This window comes from Athene cunicularia (genome assembly GCF_003259725.1).
Source record: "Athene cunicularia isolate RWA chromosome 1 unlocalized genomic scaffold, athCun1 chr1_part2, whole genome shotgun sequence".
Lineage (NCBI taxonomy): Eukaryota > Metazoa > Chordata > Aves > Strigiformes > Strigidae > Athene > Athene cunicularia.
In genome coordinates, this window is record NW_020799092.1 from 71,050,608 (window position 1) to 71,068,859 (window position 18,252).

Below are 18,252 nucleotides of genomic sequence, written 5' to 3' on the forward strand. Positions count from 1 at the left end.
TCTTTTTTTTTTTTTTTTTTTTTTTTTACAAACAAGAGGAATCTAAGAACCAACATAACAATTTGTCCTATGAGGTCTTTAATGTGAAATGCTTGAATGCAATGGATATAGGAACAACATCAAATCATCAGATTCTGAAGTCAGACAAACAGGTAAATGCATTAGCCATTTATTCTTCATTCTCAATTCTGATTTCATTTCAGCATTGCAGTCAAATACATCTGTGATTTTTGTGGAGCAAAAGTCACAAATTCTCTAAGCATTTGTTTCTCTGGATAAAGCAGTTTAAACTGTTCTCCACAAGCTATTTTCCACCTTGAAGGGACACTGATCAAAGTAATGGAATTGACACAAAAGCAAGCGTTACTGTGACTTGTCCCATTAGGTGGTTTGCATTTATATTATCTGTGTAGAAATTGTTGGGTTTTTTAAACAATGAGGGTTGAAAAATGTCCCTCTGTGAGTAGCATTTATGATGTACAAAAAATCTTTTCCACTGCTTTCTAATGCAAAGAAAAACATTTTTCTGTAACAGTCACATAGTAAATAGCAAGATAGTATGTGGGATATAGAATAGCTTCAGAACATATTACAGCAAGTCTGACAGAAGACAGACTTAGGCTCGTGGTTCTGTCATTCTAATTTTGGACATCTTTTAATTAAGATGATGATTATGACTAGCTTTCCAGAGACATTACCAGACAAGTAAAGATATTGAAATTGTATATTAAGTTCTCATGAGAGATCTTGAACAGTTTTACTGGCAGTGTGTGTTTCTGTAATCTAAGCCTGTTAGAGCATCAACTCAAACATTCATCTTTCTGCTTTTCATTTGAATTTTCCAAGTGGGTAACATCCCAAGTAGACATGCGGGAATTTAGAAAGTTCATATGCAAAATGTTATTCAGAAGGACTGATAGATTGGCTGGCATACATGGGTGCATATGTGTATGCACACATGCTTGTACGTATGTCTGTGTGTGCATACCATTGCTGTCTGCTGGTGGCATCAAAACTGCCTACATTTATATCAAAGATCACCTTACAAAAAGAAAGAGGTTGAAGTTCGAAATTCTCCTGATATGAAGCATCTATCCAACGTGTATAAGTAGCTTCTGTGCCAGTAGGTTTAAAGACTCTCGAAGATATTTGAGCCAGAAGAGTTCTCCGACTTGTTGAGGAAATTTGGTCAGATATATTGAGCAAGATCTTATTTACAACTTTCAAGTAGGTGAACCAAATCCAGTTTCTGTGTGCAAATTTTGTTGCAAACCAAACTCTGCAAGGCTAGTGCAATCTTGCATAAAATAATTTCCTTTTCTAGTCCTAAAATAAACTGTTCCTTTCCACAAATACAACACCATTACTTGCTTGACGGACAAGATACTCAGCTTCTCTGAATCTGCACATCTCTGTGGAGTTTAACAAGATGCAACCATGTATAAAAGCTGAGAATCTGTTCTGTGAACTGCAGTCTGGCAGAAATCTGTATTTGTATCTTCTTATCTTCTTAGCACAGGCTGAACGAGGGAAAATTAAAAAACTCATGAAATAAGTCTTACACTTCATGGTGACCATATTGGCTGGGAATGCTGTTTGAGTTTTATAGGTTTTTATAGATCATTTAAGACATATCAGTTCAGATGGATGGTGGTGTCACTCAGCCCCCAGCATAAAGCACGTTACTTCCTGAACTCCCTATCTTCCTTTCAATTACTTTTATTTTTAATTAAATCAAAAAGGCCCTAAGAAGGGACTTCAGACAGCCTTTACTGTCTTGAGAGGTGATGCCATTATCGCTGCAATGTCAAGAGTGAGTCAGAAGGGTTTCTCTGCTTCCTTCTGTTGATCTGTTCCTGGTTAAAAGCATACTTTTGACTTACCATCTGAGATGAAGAACGTTGTTCTTTTTGTGTATATCTGTTCAGTTCTGTGATAAATGGCACTTAATATTTTATTGTTTACCAGTTAGTGACCTGATATGTCTTTACTTTTAAGTCCTTTAAGCTTCATGACCATTATTTTTTATTTAGACACATTTTCCCTTGTCCCTTTGTTTCATCGGCCTTTAATAGACTGCTATCATTATCTTTAAATGGATGTCAGATGTGCTCCTCTCTACAGGAAAAGTGCTTTTAATCTTTATTGCACATTGCAACCTCTAGCTCTTTCTTATCCATCCTTCAAAGACAACAATACTGAATGACTACAAGGCTCATGTCTCTTTTAAGGGCACTGATGGTCTCTGTACCCGGTTAGGAGGTTTTTTTCATGCTTGTATCATCCCTTCCAGCTGAAAAATTGTCAAATTGACAAGATAAGAATTTATAAGAACCATGGTGTTTTAACAGGCCCTTTATCTCTTATATCCTATAATCCCTGTGGTGTTTCAGAAATGGTTGGGCTGTGATGAAGCACGCCTAGGCAGAAACTGGATAACCAAATGTTCTGAGTTCTATTCTAACATCCACTAAGTAAAACTGTGCATCTTTTCATGCATGTAAAATGAAAAAAAATTTGACTGAAAGCTGGTTGATATATCTTGATCTAGAGAGCTCCACAAATACCACAAAATTCGAAGGGTTCTGACCTCTGAGTCCCCTTCACAAGCACTTACTAAGCTAGGAGGTGCAAATGTGTCCAGAAATCCAGTATATGTTAGAGGATGTGACCCATAAGAAACGCTGTGTTCCTTTTCAGTGTTACAGTGTTTTAAACATTCAGGCCAAGACATGGGATCGAGTACAGGAAGTTACAGGATTAATTCTATGTTGTGGTTTAAACCCATCAGGCAGCCCAGCTGCACACAGCCACTAGCTCACTCCCCCCACAGTGGGATGGGAAAGAGAATCGAAGGGCAAAAGTCAGAAAAGTCTGGGGTTGAAATAGACAGTTTAATGGATAAAGCAAAAGCTGTGTGTTCAAGCAAGGTAAAATAAGGAATTAATTCACTACTTCCTGTTGGCAGGCAGGTGCTCAGCCATCTCCCGCAAAGGAGGGCTCCATCATGCTTAATGGTTATTTGGGAAAACAAACACAGTAACTCCAAATACCCCCCTGCTTTCTCCCTCTTTCCCCGGCTTTTATGACTGATCATAACATCATTCAGTATGGGATATCCTGAATGGGGATATCACGTTGGATGGGGCTTTGAGCAACCTGGGCTAGTGGAAGGTGTCCCTGCCCATGGCAGGGGGGTGGAACTAGATGGTCTTTAAGGTCCCTTCCAACCCAAACCATCTTATGATTCTATTGTATGTTTATAAATGCCAGAAAACACACACACAGAGTCAAGGCTCTTTAAAATACTGATTTTATTAACCCAGTGATGTAGTCTGAGATAAATAACTTTTCACACATGACTGCTGAGTTGCCGTAGCAGAATGTGGCAAATGGCAAATCAAACAACAGTTCCTCTCTGCTGGAGGAGATAGAGAAACCACTGCAGATTTGCAGTAACACTGATCAGGTGCAGCACCTTTAAACAGGCAAGAAAGGGCTGGAGTACTTTGTTTCTGTGCTTACCTTGTTCTCATTCTGTCAGGAGTTATGACTGGTTTACATAATCTTATTAGCACCTTTGCTTCTTCACCCTGTATGGGATATATTTCCTATTAGAAATATGTTCTTAATTCTCTTTGTTATGATCTAAAACTGATTCTATCCAAGTCCCCAGGAAACATTTCTTTAGGGACCAGAGGCCAACTTCCTGTCATATGTGTGTATATATCCTGGGAATTCCTTGTACCATCCTTTGCCTGTGTTCTCAAGAGTCTCTGTGGTCATCTTGCACTTGCACTTTCATGGGTCTTTGCTGTGGTCTGACGGGGTATAGTGGCACTGAGCATGGCATGAGAACATGTGGCTGTGGGATGCACAGTGGTGGTCCTCGGGTCTTCACACAGGTGTAGGACTTCATGCTGGGTCATCCAGAACATCTAATGTGGCAACCTAGAGGGTGACAGCCCTAGGACTCCTCCTACAGCATAGGTGCTCTGACAAATTCTGGTCCCTACCAAGACTGCCATGGCACAATTAGATGACCAAGGAATTTGGCCCTAAAGCTGCAGTACATCTTGTTCTTTAGCACAGTGTCAAGAGGTCAGGAAGACCATAACTGTACTAGTATAGGACATGTCCACAGAAGAGTAGCAAATAATGGGATGAAAACCTGATCCAACCTCATGCAGCTGGCAGTCACATCCAGCCCAGTGTTCACTATCAAGACTATGCTGAAGAAATCAAACTACAGAAAGCATCATTTCTCTTGCATTATTTCCTATGATTTCATGTTTCCAGCCACATTGCTCATTCCCTGTGATTTTACATTTCCCTAGTGCTTTGAAACTCTGACCTTGCCTTTGCAGAAATAATTTTTTAAAATTCAATAACTGGCCTTACAATCAAAGTAAATTAACTTTTCAGTTTGTTTTTACTTTAAAAGTACAATCTGTAGTGGCAAGAGATGACTTAGTAGTTTTAACCCAAGCTCTTAAAGGCATAAATTAATGTGAAAAAACATAAATTCTTTAATTCCTTCAGTCTGGATATCTGCTCAGCCTTTGTTTTTCTGACTGATTTTCTCTGGCTATTAAGTTGCTAAGATGATTATGTTATGATTTTATAAATAATGTGTGTTGAGAAAGGGATGTAATTCAGGTGGAAAATGGAAGCTCGAGCATTCACCAGGAGGCAGGAGCTTCTTGGAGAACAGTTGCATTGTAAATCTGGAAGGAGAAACTTGTCTTCTGAAAGAGATTTGGCTGTTGAAAAAGGAGTAGATTTGATTTGGCATTCTTGGAGATTTAGAGGAGAACAGGACTGCTGGGATCTGCACTTGCATTTTCATCTCAGTCTGTCTGTTGCTCAGTTTACAAGAATACATCATGCTCACAAGCATGGTCATTGGTTCTGTCTTCACAAACACTTTGAGTATCTTTTCAGATATTTTTTTTTCTGTTTCCCGAATAATAAATGTGAGGTTTCTTTTGAGCTCAGGAATGAGCTTCACTATCAGGTGTTTTCTATGCTGCTTAGTAAGCAGTGAGACAGTACAAGTCCTCCAAACTGGCACTATGATTTTGGCTGTCCTCCAAAATGGCACTATGATTACCTTTTTTATTTTCTGGTAGGTGCTGGAGAACATATCATTATAGGACAAATAGTGGTGAATTGCTGCACCTATTCTTGTGGTTCCCATTGTTCCTATAACAAGCTATACTTTAACTTAGGGAAGAAAAGGATGAAAGCAGAAAATAATGGCAGAAGCTGAAAGAAGTTCAGCAGCTTATAACATTGTGAAGGACAGACTGAGGCCATTTTACCTTAAAGTTGGCTTGGAGACAGAATGTAACCGGAAAAGTTGTGATTTCACTTTCAGATTGAAAATGTGTCTAAAGAAGTACATGAGAATCTTTATATGGGATCAGTCTTCATCCCAGTTCTTAGGGAAGGGAACAAACTACATCAAGCTTCTGAATAGCAGTCTGTATCCTGTGATGTACACATACTACAGTACTTCTGACAGCTAAGGGATATGCTATAGAGGTTCCACCTCCATACATTGCAGCTGATTTCAGTGCCTATATGGAGGAGCTGAGGAATCTGCTTCACTATTCTTGTGGCTTGATAGTTTTTTCTTAATATCCCACCTGGGGGACCATTCCTTGGTCAAGTGGTCAAAAAACATTTGTTGCCAATTAAGCTGATTTGTTATTGGCATCTTCCCAGGGGCCAAATAAGAGAGATGATAGATTGCCTTCCAATTCCTAACACTATGATGTGTACTGAAAAGCTGTTATATGTCTCCTTTCAGTCTTTTCTTTTCCAAGTGATGTTCAGTCTTTTTGAGTCTGTGGCTCTTGAAAATTTTCCGAGTGTACTAAGCCTTGCATGTTACCTTGACACTGATTTTGGCAGGTTCAATTTTTCTTAGCTAACTTTTAACCTCTGAGAATGTGTTCACAAACCCTTTCACATCTGAGGACCACAAACTGTAAAGCAAACTTTAATGGACCCTAAATCATCCTCTTTATGCAGCATATTTTCCCTACTATTTCATCTTCATGTAGTATTTTTTATATTCTATAAACATGTTATCTTCTGTTGCCTTCCTTTGGTCTTTCTCCAAGTTATTAATATTTTTCTTTAAAAATTGGTGACAAGCTGGATGCAGAATCCAAGCTGCACTCATCAGTGCAAAATGCAACTTGATAATTATTCCTGATAAATTATTATCAAGTGTGAGATGTGCTTTTAAAAGCACATCTAACTGCTGCCTTGTATTTTATTGTGTTTCCAGTAAAACCCTTTGGTCCTTTTATGGTATATTGTTGTTTAGAGAGGGACTTATGATTTCATATTTTCATGTTTTCTTTCAGATGAGATGCTCTTTAGGGATGGGGATAAAGCCTATGTTTTGCTTTGCTTTTTCATGACTGAGGACACTGAAACTTCCTGGAGTTTCACTTGTGATGCCACCAGCAATATTAGCATGCAGCCTTTAAAAGAGGTTCATTCACACTGAGGGTATTAAATGAGACTGAGGGTATTAAATGAGAGAAAAAGCTCAGACATATGGTAATGCAAAATATTTCTGTCATGAAATTCTAGCCAGTAATAACATTATTTAAGGCTTAATTTTATGGTGTAAAAAGCCACAAAATCTCTCATGTGAGTACAGACAGTTATTACACAATTGTTAATTTTATTTACATTTACTTAACCAGACAAGGGACACCTTGTTGGTTTACAAGAAAAACAGATTTGAGCACCTGAAAGTGCCTGGAAGACGTGGCTGCAAGATTGAAAAGATAGCATTTTGCTTTTCACTTCCTTGAAATGACTGGCATATGGACACTTTTCAATCAGTGTGTCCCAGGACCTTAAAGAGGCAATCAGTAGTTTTCATGAGGAGTGATTTGTCTTTCTTATCAGGGCTTAAAACCTGAAGGGAAGTAATGTAACTTTGGGGTTTACTTTGTTATTAAGGAAACTTCTACTGCTTAACACTAATGATTTAGGATCGCTTGAAAATTATACTCTTTTAAAATTTTGTTTTCTAGAACCAGAGAGTCACTGACATATATATCAAAAACTAAGCGAGACAAATTGTAAGAATATATTTTTTTTCCTAAAACAGCAGAATAAAATTAGATATTATACATTTAACATTTCTGAAAAGATACATGCTACCAGATTTACAGTGTAATACAAATGTTCATAAAGATTATTCATCCAATCTTGAAACTCAGAACTAAAAATTAAATGAACCTAAAATGAACATCGATTACAGTATTGTTTCTGCCACACTTAATTTACTCTTGTAAACCTAGCGTTCTTAAGACAGGACTGTTTTTTCAGGGGTAAAAGTTACCTCTTTTTTTCTGCTTTCAAATTGTGTGAAAGCCATGGTTCTGGAGAAAAAGTGGGGAGTTCCTGAGTGCTAAGACCTGTGCAGGGTAAACAGGACCCCAGAGACCTTTTTGCACACCTTAAAGTACTGGGTGCACTGGTGTAGGGAATGTGTAATGAGTTGGGTTCCACTGTAATCTCTTCTCATGGTGGCTTCATATCTTAACAGTACATTGGCTCTGGAGTTCAAAGGTGTCACAGCAAGTCATGTAGATCTACAGCAACTAGTTTAAGCAACTTTGGTATTAATGGTACCATATCTCCAGCAGCATACCGTTAAGCTGGTCAGTAATGACCATGGGTCAAGGACCTGGCAGATTCCCTGGAATTTATTCCATAGCTACATCATTCACCTGAGCTTACTAATCAAAACACACCTTGGGTGTGTACAGTATGAAGATTCTCAAAATTAAGGGTGTTTATGTGTAGGGAAAAAGAAAGTATTTGATCCATATCTCATATATGTTAGGCTAACACATCACTATGGTTTCTTTTATTAAAATAAATAAATAAAAAAATAACCCCACATGTCAATCCTCTTATTTTCAGGTACCAATGTTCAAGCAACTGAATTGTTTCCCTTTAAATTTTCATTTTATAATGAAGAGAGGAACCTTCTGGATTGTTAAGAAAAACTTTTTTGCCATTGAAATTTTCTAAAGTGAACTCAGGGGATGAGGCTGAATCTGAAGCAATTTTACTTCTCTGGGGCAATGAATCCAAACAGAGCATCATTGCAATGTTTTTACTAAAACTCCGAGAGAAGTTGGGGATCCTTGGGTATCACTTCCTATCACAATGGAAGAGACAACTGTTAAATGAAGAGGGGGTAAAAAGCTCTTCTTGATACATGTAATTCTGTATGTTTCAGGCAAATGTTCAGAAATGGGAAGACAGTGGCAAATCCCATGTCAACACAACATGGTAACAAGAACGCAGTGACATCCTTGGTGGCAGTTCAGATGTCCCTTTTGAGATGCAGCACATACTCTCATGATTAAATTACAAAAGTCTATGGCTTTGTTACCCTGAACTTTTGTTTTATTAATTCAGTGGAAATCACTAATATTTTGATTTAAGACTACCTTACATTCACTTTATATGTTTTGAAATCACTAAAAAAAAATGGGTTAATGCAACATCAGACCCAGGGATTTTATTTTGTTTTTTCACTACACCGCTTTTGTGACAAATATTTGCATAAATTAAAACAGAGCTTTTCCAAAGACAGTGAAATTCTCAATGTGGCTGCCTGACAAGGTCATGCATAGAATAATAATTTACATGAAGCTAGAAGTAATGCCTTTCTAGGGCATAAACAAGCTTTGAGAATGACAGAAATTATACAAACAAAATAATTATAACTTGAATCAAACCAGCTTGCTTCTTTTAACCTTCCCACAGATTCAGATAATTTATTAAACTCCGGGCATTGCAGTCAGAGCTCCAAAGAGATTTTTTGTTCCGTTTCACTGCACCCTACTGCATGAATGATTGGAGAATGTAGCAGTGCCCTTGATTCAGATGTTTACAAGCCACAGACCTGTAGTATTTGACTCTCTTATCAGCACACATGATAGAAACCTGTATACAGACATAGTAGCACAGAGAGATACTGCCTCAATTACATGACTTGACAAATTGCAAGGCTGTCTTTCAAAAGCCATGAGCTATTATTATTTTTTTTTTTTTTAAAAGACTATCTACCTTATCAAGACTGTTAACATAACGTTAGTAATACTTCTGATCATAAAGGTACATTTTCTTTTAATTTACTTATGCATCCCTGAACTTGAAAAATCAAATTATATGGTACGCTTGTAAAATCCATGCCACAACTATAGCTGATAATATTATAGGTATATCCTTCATAGATAGTCTTGCCTGATTCAACTTACATATCAACCTGGTGAAATGTTGACCAAATCTGTAATGAAGGTGTTGTCTCTGAACTGGCATGGTGGATAAGATTTACTAGAACATGCTTCTGTGCTAGTGAAATCATGTGTGTCTTGGATAATTTGTTTCATATACAATCTGTTTGAGCTAGGTGGTAGTGAACTACTGTATGACCCACTCTACCCTGACATCTGGGAGGCCATGGCGTCTGAGAGAAGGACTAACTTCAGGTTCCTATGAGGTTTTATATGCCTGATGTGATATACATACAACTGTTGAAAATTTTGATGGCCTAGATCAGATAGTTGACAAAATAATGCCCCTAACCCCATGTCATGTAAATAAAACTTGGGAAATCTCTAACAAGGTCTTGTACCAAGTAAACATACCTTAGGTTAGGCCTGGTGGATGGGTAAGTTATTGAAACTATGTCCAGGTACCATAGAAAGTATGTGATGGTGCTGGGTGAAACGTGAGACTCCAGACTTGAGCATCAGCTTTTCAGAGCTTTGTGTTTATTATTAATAAATGTATTTTCTTTAAAAAATGGAAAGTTGTTCCTTTAAACTTACAGAGAAGATGTTCTGTGCACACATGCAGGTGGGGGAAAGAAATTATGGGGTGGAGAAAGCATGATTACCTCTACTCCCCAGCAGAGACAAAGTCTGAAGCATTCACCCATTAAAATAGTTCTATGGTATAAGGGACATCAGCTTGAAATCTCTTGTCAATAGAGATGCAGGAAAGCAATTTAATGTGCCCTCATTTGCTAGCCTATTGAATTAGACAGGGAATTTTGACATTCACTGAGAGCTAGTAAATACTTTTCATGGCCTGATGGGACTAGATTATCAATCAGTTAAATACATTTTTCTTCTAAAACAGTGGTCTGAATCCATTTGTTGAGACAGATGAATTTAATGTGAGCATGCAGAAACAAGTCAGTAATGTGACAATCAGTCAACTTGATGGTGAGTTCTTTTCAGTTCAGGTTTTGATTGGCAAAGCAAGATATGTAGGGTAGCCGAAGAAAGAAAAATATACAGATCCCTTGCATATGAATGGTCATCAGTGGCATATTTGCAGCATTGTTCTGCTAGGGATCACAGAACGATCTGTGCAACACAGTGATAGCACTTTTCTCCAGAGCTGGCTGGGGAACAGCGATTAAAGTCCCTGTTATGAATGAAATCATGGTGTTTGAATCTTTGATATTTAGATATACTTCATTCATTGATTACAAATAAGTATATGTGGCAATGTTTTTTTCCTAGGAGTATTTATGGATCTGAAAACATCAAGAATTTTCCTAAAAAAATATTTGAAAATTCATATCAGAAAAATATTACCGATAATTTGATATTATTTTGATGTGATTATTTTGAGTATTCTTTTTTAGAGAGAGAGATTGGCATTAATTAAAAACTACATTTCACTTTTGACTTCCTTGTCTAATGATTGATTGATGACCTTTGCAACCTATTACTTTAAATCTTCACAAAGAAATATTTCCCTCTGTACAATACAAATATACTGTACGTACATAGATCTGAATTTTCTGGACATCCACATGTTTGCTAAAACTCCTACCACATTCCAGGCAGCATTTGTGTGAGCAATTACCGAGCTTGAACTGTATGCTTAAAAGACAATCCAACTTCATATTCAAATATTTCATTGAGATTTTTGTCCTATCTAAATGTATATATTTTTATATACTTTCAAAAATCCATTTTTATATATACATGTGTTCCTGAAAGTCAGCATGAGTATGTAGGCTTGTGTGTATGCATCACATTGATAAGCTGAACATATTGTATGGAGAACATAATTCTCCAGGTAGAGACACAGTAATTGTAATAGAGGGTATAGTAGGTCAGTATAAGATTTAACATTTTGTATGAGTCAGCTTCAGCTGCTGTTCTCCAAATAAAGGAGAGCTTGTAACTGCTCTGTCCTATTAGCAATCCAGGAGAATCCCTGTTACCCTTTTGCTCAGAAAGTTATTGAATCTCCTGAAAGACTGTGATTTACTCCTCTCTAGCTACTAGCTCGTTATTCATGGGCACCTGGATCCCACCCATCCTCTCTGCACACCCTTGTGCAGGGGCTGAGGGGCAGACGCTTCCAGACAGGAGCAGGGAAGGCTGGGGGGCACCAGGGCAAACCCAACCCTGGGCACTGGCCAGCTCCTTAGGGACAGGGATTGATCAGTGGCCACAGATGGGCCTGACTCAATATAGCCCATGGCTGAGCAGGACGAGGCTGTGGTGGGACTGGAGACGTGTCCTACGGCATTGCTGAGGCAGAGACCGATCGTCCCGGGAGCTGGAATGGGGTCCTGGGCCATGGGCCGGCAGGGGGGGAACCCCAGGGGTGGACAAGGACATTAGGGCCCATGTGAGCACTCTGGCAGCCGTTTTGGAGCAGTATCCACTGCCTGTTTTCTGTGGAAACTCTAGACCGCATGACAACACAAAGGAATTTTCTCAAGTTCTTACATGACATGAAAGAAGCAGCTTGTTCTGAGAAAGAACATCACTGGAGTAGGAGCAAAACCAGTGGGAAATAAATGCATTGCTATTTCTCCTATATAGCTGATTGAAAAAAAAATCATATTCCTAAAATCTTTTAGTCCTCCATTACCTGATCAAGCTCTCCCTGATGCTCACCTGAAGGTGACTCTTCTAACATACACATTAAAATTTACTGACTTGATCCTACAATTCTTCGATAAACAAAGTTCCTGATAAATTAATCTACTGTTACCTTATCATTAAAACAAGCCTTATCTGTTACTCTAGCTGCATGTTCAATATATGCATATGACAAATACTTGTGAGGTTTTTAACACCACCTTTTAAAAACACTTCTATCCACTTACCACAGCTTCACACTTTAGAAAAACCTGAGTTTTCAGTGAGCGAAACAGACTCAGGATTTCTTTGTATGAGGACTCCTAGGGCCATTAATCCAAATTAAAAATATGGATTTAAAGAAGATGAATATTAATCCTTGATTGGGGTTCTTATTCACAGTTCAAGTGGTTGCAATGCCATTTAACTAAGAAATGTTTAATCCAAGTTCACATTAATTTTTAGAGTGTCCGTGTGTCAACAAACTGTGACTTACAGGTAATATTTTTCATAGATACAAAATGACTCTGTAATATACAATGAAAAAAGTTCTTAGCTAAATTTTTGGTGCTTCAGTCATGAAAGAAATTTAACTCTTCTTGGAAGCTGTGAATATATTTCCAGTAAGATTGATTTACTAACTGAATGCCTGAGTGAAAGAACATCTATGGGATTTTCCAAATAAAGGAAATTCCAAATCATGTATATATATATATATATATATATATATATATATATATATATATATATAATATATATATATATATTTAGAAACTCCTGTTCCAACATCTGTCTTTCCATTCCTTCTGGTTTTGCCTGATTTTAAATATCTTTTTTATTTCACTCCCTACAGTGTCCCACAAGCAGATGGGAAGAAAGGGTACTTGCTGAATCCTTTCTATTTAAAATGATCTAGTCTCCAAGATGCTCTGTGCAGTTCTTTACCCTTTTCAAGGGCTGTTCCTATTTAAAAGATACAATAACTCAGATTTTACACATTTATATATATAAATTTCACCCTTTTTCCTCAGCATGATGCATTTCTCTGTATGTCAAACTATATAATATTGCCCTTAGAAACTCTGTGAAATTCAGCATAGATAAATGTCATATAATCTTAGTGGACCAAAAGTGTACATGGGGGATTGTTTTCTGCTGAAGCAAACAAGAAAACTGAAATGAACTTGAAAATGATATGTGCTCTTGGCTTCATGAAAGAAAAATGAGACGAGATGTTTAGATTGTTCCCTCCTGAATTGCTGGGTGTCATGCTTGGGTCAATAAAGCTCACGGCCTGAGTTTTTTAACAGCAGTCATGAATTTATGATTAGGTCAGCAATGAGGTAGAGAGAAAGATTTTGTGTGTCTGAGCAAAAGGGTGTTCAGTTTCAGATCCCTTCAGCCATCCACCCCTCTAAGCCCTGGAAGGAGGCAGAGCACCACTTGAATTGCACTCTGTGACCTGATACCTTAATGAGGGGCACTTCCTGTGGTTTTATTTTGGTAATTTTTTGGTTTGATATGGATGGCACTTTCAGTTCCACTTTCAAGACCAACAAGAGCAAAGAGTGTTATAGAAGCAGCTTTGGCAAAGCATTTCACTTCTCTGTATTTTATCTGACCTTCTCAAAGATAATATTTTATGATCTCTGTGGCTTATGGACAAAAGATCTATAACATGCTCGTCAATAACCAGTTTCAGGTGGCTTCTCATGGATGGGGCTGCCTGGGCCTTATCTGTCCATAGGGCATCCTTAGGAACACAGGACTCAAAGTCCTTTGCCTCAGTCAACCTTGGAGTGCATAGTCATGGTGATGATTGAGATGGGCTCAGATTCATGATTAACTGTGCATGTAGACATATTGTAGACTGAGCTCAGAACTGTGACTTGCATACCTGTGACTGAGCTCCCTTTCCCTCCGTGGAAGCTCACATGGTGGGAGTTCACTGGGGGAAAGGACACAGAAAAAAAGATGGGTTTTGATATGACATTCAGCTCAAACTTTTGTAGGCTTATTACTCCTTGACCTTGAGTCATGTGGACTAGCTGACGTATAACCCAAAAAGTGTAATGGATTAACAGCCATGATTAGGGCTGAGATTTTCACAGGTCTCAACAGCGAATAGGTGTTAGGTCTTATATGAACATCAAAGAAATCCACATTTAACCTCCTCAGCCAACTCAACCAAACATCTAAAAAATGGTAAGGTGAGGTTAAATTAATTTCAATTTGTTAAAAATAAAGTTTAGTGAAATATACAGTTCGGGTGCACCCCCTCTGTTTGAGTCATAGCACATAATAAGATAAAAATTATTACAGCATGGGACTTGATAACCTGAATACGAAGTGAGACCAAGTGGTAAAGTGACTGTCCTTCCATAATGGACTAATAACAACAACATGTAGGAATTAACTAGGCAGTGTATCTCCATCAGTGGTCTGCATCAAAATATCAAATATGGTATCTCACACCTCACCAGTTTATCAGCATAGCTTCCCTCTTATTCCTTTGTCCAAATGTTGGGGACTAGAGCAAAGCCCCTATGCACAGCCGAGAAATATGTACTTCTGGACTAAAGACTTGTGCCACAGGTTTGCTTCTGCCACACAAATGAATGGGGACCAAGTGCTTCAGTGTTTCCCTTCTGCTCTTTGTAATGGGACTGGGCAGTCAGCTTGAATAGAGACCCAGTAGAACCCTCTTTTCTAATCTTCTCCCTTTTTTTACAATAATTGTACTGCTTCCTTCTGATAATCATGTGGGGATCTCCCATTGAGTTTTTAATTTGTACGATGGGGAATTTTATGCCCCACTTACTGTAGTTAGTGTTGCTTACAATAGAGAAAGAAAAGATCAAAATACCGGTAAAGAGTGTGTTGCTGTGATCAGGATTCAAAGCACAAATAATGATGTATCATAAGCCTAATTACTAGTTTTTAATTATGGCACAGAAGAAATGTTTGCCTTAAATAAACTGATTCCTAGAGGAATCAAGGAAACCTTGCTTGAAGGCTGAACTTTATGACAGTGCCAAAGAAAACAATTTGCAGAAGATCAGTCTGATTTTGAATTGTACAGTCTATCCTGTTGTAATTATAATGTCTGTGTTTAAAAAATACATAATTTCTGTTTCCAGAAGCAGAACAGAACAAGCTTTGAAATAACGGAATCATAGAATGGTTTGGGTTAGAAGGGACCTTTAAAGTCCAATCCCTTGCCATGGCCAGAGATACTTTTCACTAGACCAGATTGCTCAAAGCCCTGTCCAACCTGACCTTGAACACTTCCAGAGAAGGGGCATCCACAGCTTCTCTGGGCAACTTGTTCGTGTATCTCATCACCGTCATTGTAAAAATTGTCTTCCTTATATCCATTGTAAGTCCAGCTTTTCTCCACTTAGAACCGTTGCCTCTTGTCTTGTCATTACAGACCTTGGTGAAAGTCTCTCTCCATCTTTCTTATATATAAAGCTCCCTTTATATATTGAAAGTCCACAGTAAGGTCTTCCCTTCTCCAGGCTGAACAACCCCAGCTCTCTCAGAGAGATGTTCCAGTCCTGTGATTATATTTGTGACCCTCCTCTGGACCCATTCTAACAGGTCCATGTCTGTCTTGTACTTGGGGACCCCAGAGCTGGATGCAGTATTCCAGGTTGGGTCTCACAAGAGCAGAGTAGAGGTGCAGAATCACCTCCCTTGACCTGCTGGCCACGTTTCTTTTTATGCAGCCCAAGATACAGTTTGCTTTCTGGGCTGTGAGCCCACGTTGTTGGCTTGTATCCAATTTTTTTCCAACAGTATTTCTAAGTCCTTCTCCACAGGGCTGCTCTTGATCCATTCATTCCCCAGTCTGTACTGGTACTGGGGATTGCCCTGACCCATGTGCAGGACATTACACTTGACCTTGTTGAATTTCATGGGCTCATTCCTCAAGCCTGCTGAAATCCCTCTGGATGGGATCCCTTCCCTGAAGAGAATCAACTGCACCACACAGCTTGGTGGTGTTGGCAAACTTGCTGAGGGTGCACTCAATCCCACTGTCTATGTCACTGATGAAGATATTAAATCGTTTTGGTCCCAGTACAGACCCTTGAGGGGCACCACTCATTAACGGTTTCCACTTGGACATTGAGCCATTGACTGTATTTTTTGGATGTGGCCATCCAGCCAATTCCTTATGCATCCACCAGTCCACCCATGAAACTCATACCTTGCCAATTTATCAGCAGGTTGTGGGGGGTTGTATCAAAGGCCTGTGGGAAGTGCAGGTAGAAGACATCCATGGCTCTTCCTTTGTCCACTGATGCAATCTTTCCATTGTAGAAGGCCACTAGTATGCTGGTATCTATTTATCTCTTCCACTGTTCTACTCCTAAGTAGCAATGGGGAAGTGGAGGAGAGCAGCATCCTCAGGGAACCCTGTTTTACAACACAGTAAAACAAGAGAGGTGATGTGGTGGCAGAGGGTTAGACTACGATTTTCCTGATGCATTTCCTCTCTATAGCCAATGGGAGTTGAGTGCCTTAGTATGTCTTTGAAAATACCAGTATATGGTGAGTTGACCCTGGCTGGACACCAGGTGCCCACCAATGCTGCTCTGTCACTTCTCCTCCACAGCAGGACAGGGAAAAGAAAGTACAACAACAGGTTCATGGGTCAAGATAAGGACAGGGAGAGAGGACTCACCATCTCAAGCAAAATACACTTGGGAAAATTAATTTATTGTCAATCAAATCACAGTAGGATAATGAGAAAATAAAACCTCAATCTTAAAAATCCTTTCTCCTAGCCGTCCCTTCTTTCCAGGCTTAACTTTACTCCTGAATTCTCTACGTCCTGCGTGGGTCCCTCCCATGGGTGCAGCCCTTCAGGCACAGGCTGCTCCAGCGTGGGTCCCCCGCGGGGTCACAAGTCCTGCCAGGAGCCTGCTCCAGCGTGGGCTTCCCACAGCCACAGCCTCCTTGGGGCACCCCCTGCCCCAGCGTGGGGCCCTCCCCGGGCTGCAGGTGGAGATCTGCTCCTCCGTTCCCCTCCCTGGGCGCAGGGCACAGCTGCCTCCCCATGGGCTGCCCACGGGCTGGGGGGAACCTCTGCTCCGGGCCTGGAGCACCTCCTGCCCTCCTGCTTCACTCACCCGGGGGCTGCAGCATTGTTTCACATATTCTCACTCCTCTCTCTGGCTGCAATTGTGTAGGGTTTTTTTTCCCCCTTTCTTAAATGTGTTATCCCAGAGGTGCTACCACTGTCACCGATGAGCTCAGCCTTGGCCTGTGGGTCTGTCTTGGAGCCATCTGGCATTGGCTCTGTCGGACATGGAGGAAGCTTCTAGCAGCTTCTCATAGAAGTCACCCCTGTAGCCCCACTGCTACCAAAACCTTGACACATAAACCAAACACACAGTATTAGAGAAAAACTATCACTGAAATCTACTTCTGTCTGATGGAAGTTCATTAATCTGTAGGAGAAATTTCAATTGACTTTCTAGAGGCTTGTTTCTTTTGCCCATCGGAACACTTCCATGGGAAATCAGTGTGAAAGAGAGTAGTCTGCTGTATCTGCATATAAAATCTCTACTGTTATGACCACAGAACAGAAGGTATGACTTTTAAAATATCAGTATTCCAGTGAAGGAGTTAGTGTAGACACTCTTACACCACCAACAGGTGTTTTTTAACAGTAGCATTTCATCAAAAAAGAAAAGGTTATACTTTTCTGTTGGTATAAGTCTATCTACCCTAGGAACCAGTTTTATCATTTTAAATATATCAGAAGAGTTCAAAACCCCAAAATATTATTAATCAGATTTATAATTGAAGTGAAGGAAGAAATACCTCTGAACATGTCTTCTTAGGTGTGTGACTTTCTGCCTGATAGATAGGTTTGGACAGTTACAAACTCTCACTTGTGTTCTGAGTTGCCTGGACAAGAGCAATCTCTATTCTTGAAGCCAAAGATCTACATTAGTGTGTCAGTATCCCAAGGTACATTTCCCTGTTACCATGGCTAAAAGCTTTCTAGATCAGAGCTGATTTGCATCTAGCCATGAGTAAAGCTTTCCCTGTATGAACCCCATGAAAACATCTCACCATCACTCACTGAAGTGTATCCACAGCCCAGTGTTGAAGTATCATCACCTCTTCATCTCAGCTTGACAGACTGGTTTTGATCACGGTCACGCAGGGAATATACAGCAGAAGTATGCCCCAAGCACATCCTTCCTCCCGAAGTTTCTCACACTGATAAAACACAGCTGTGCTGCTTTGCAAGTCTGTGTGAGAAAGTGTATCTGTGCTGTACCTG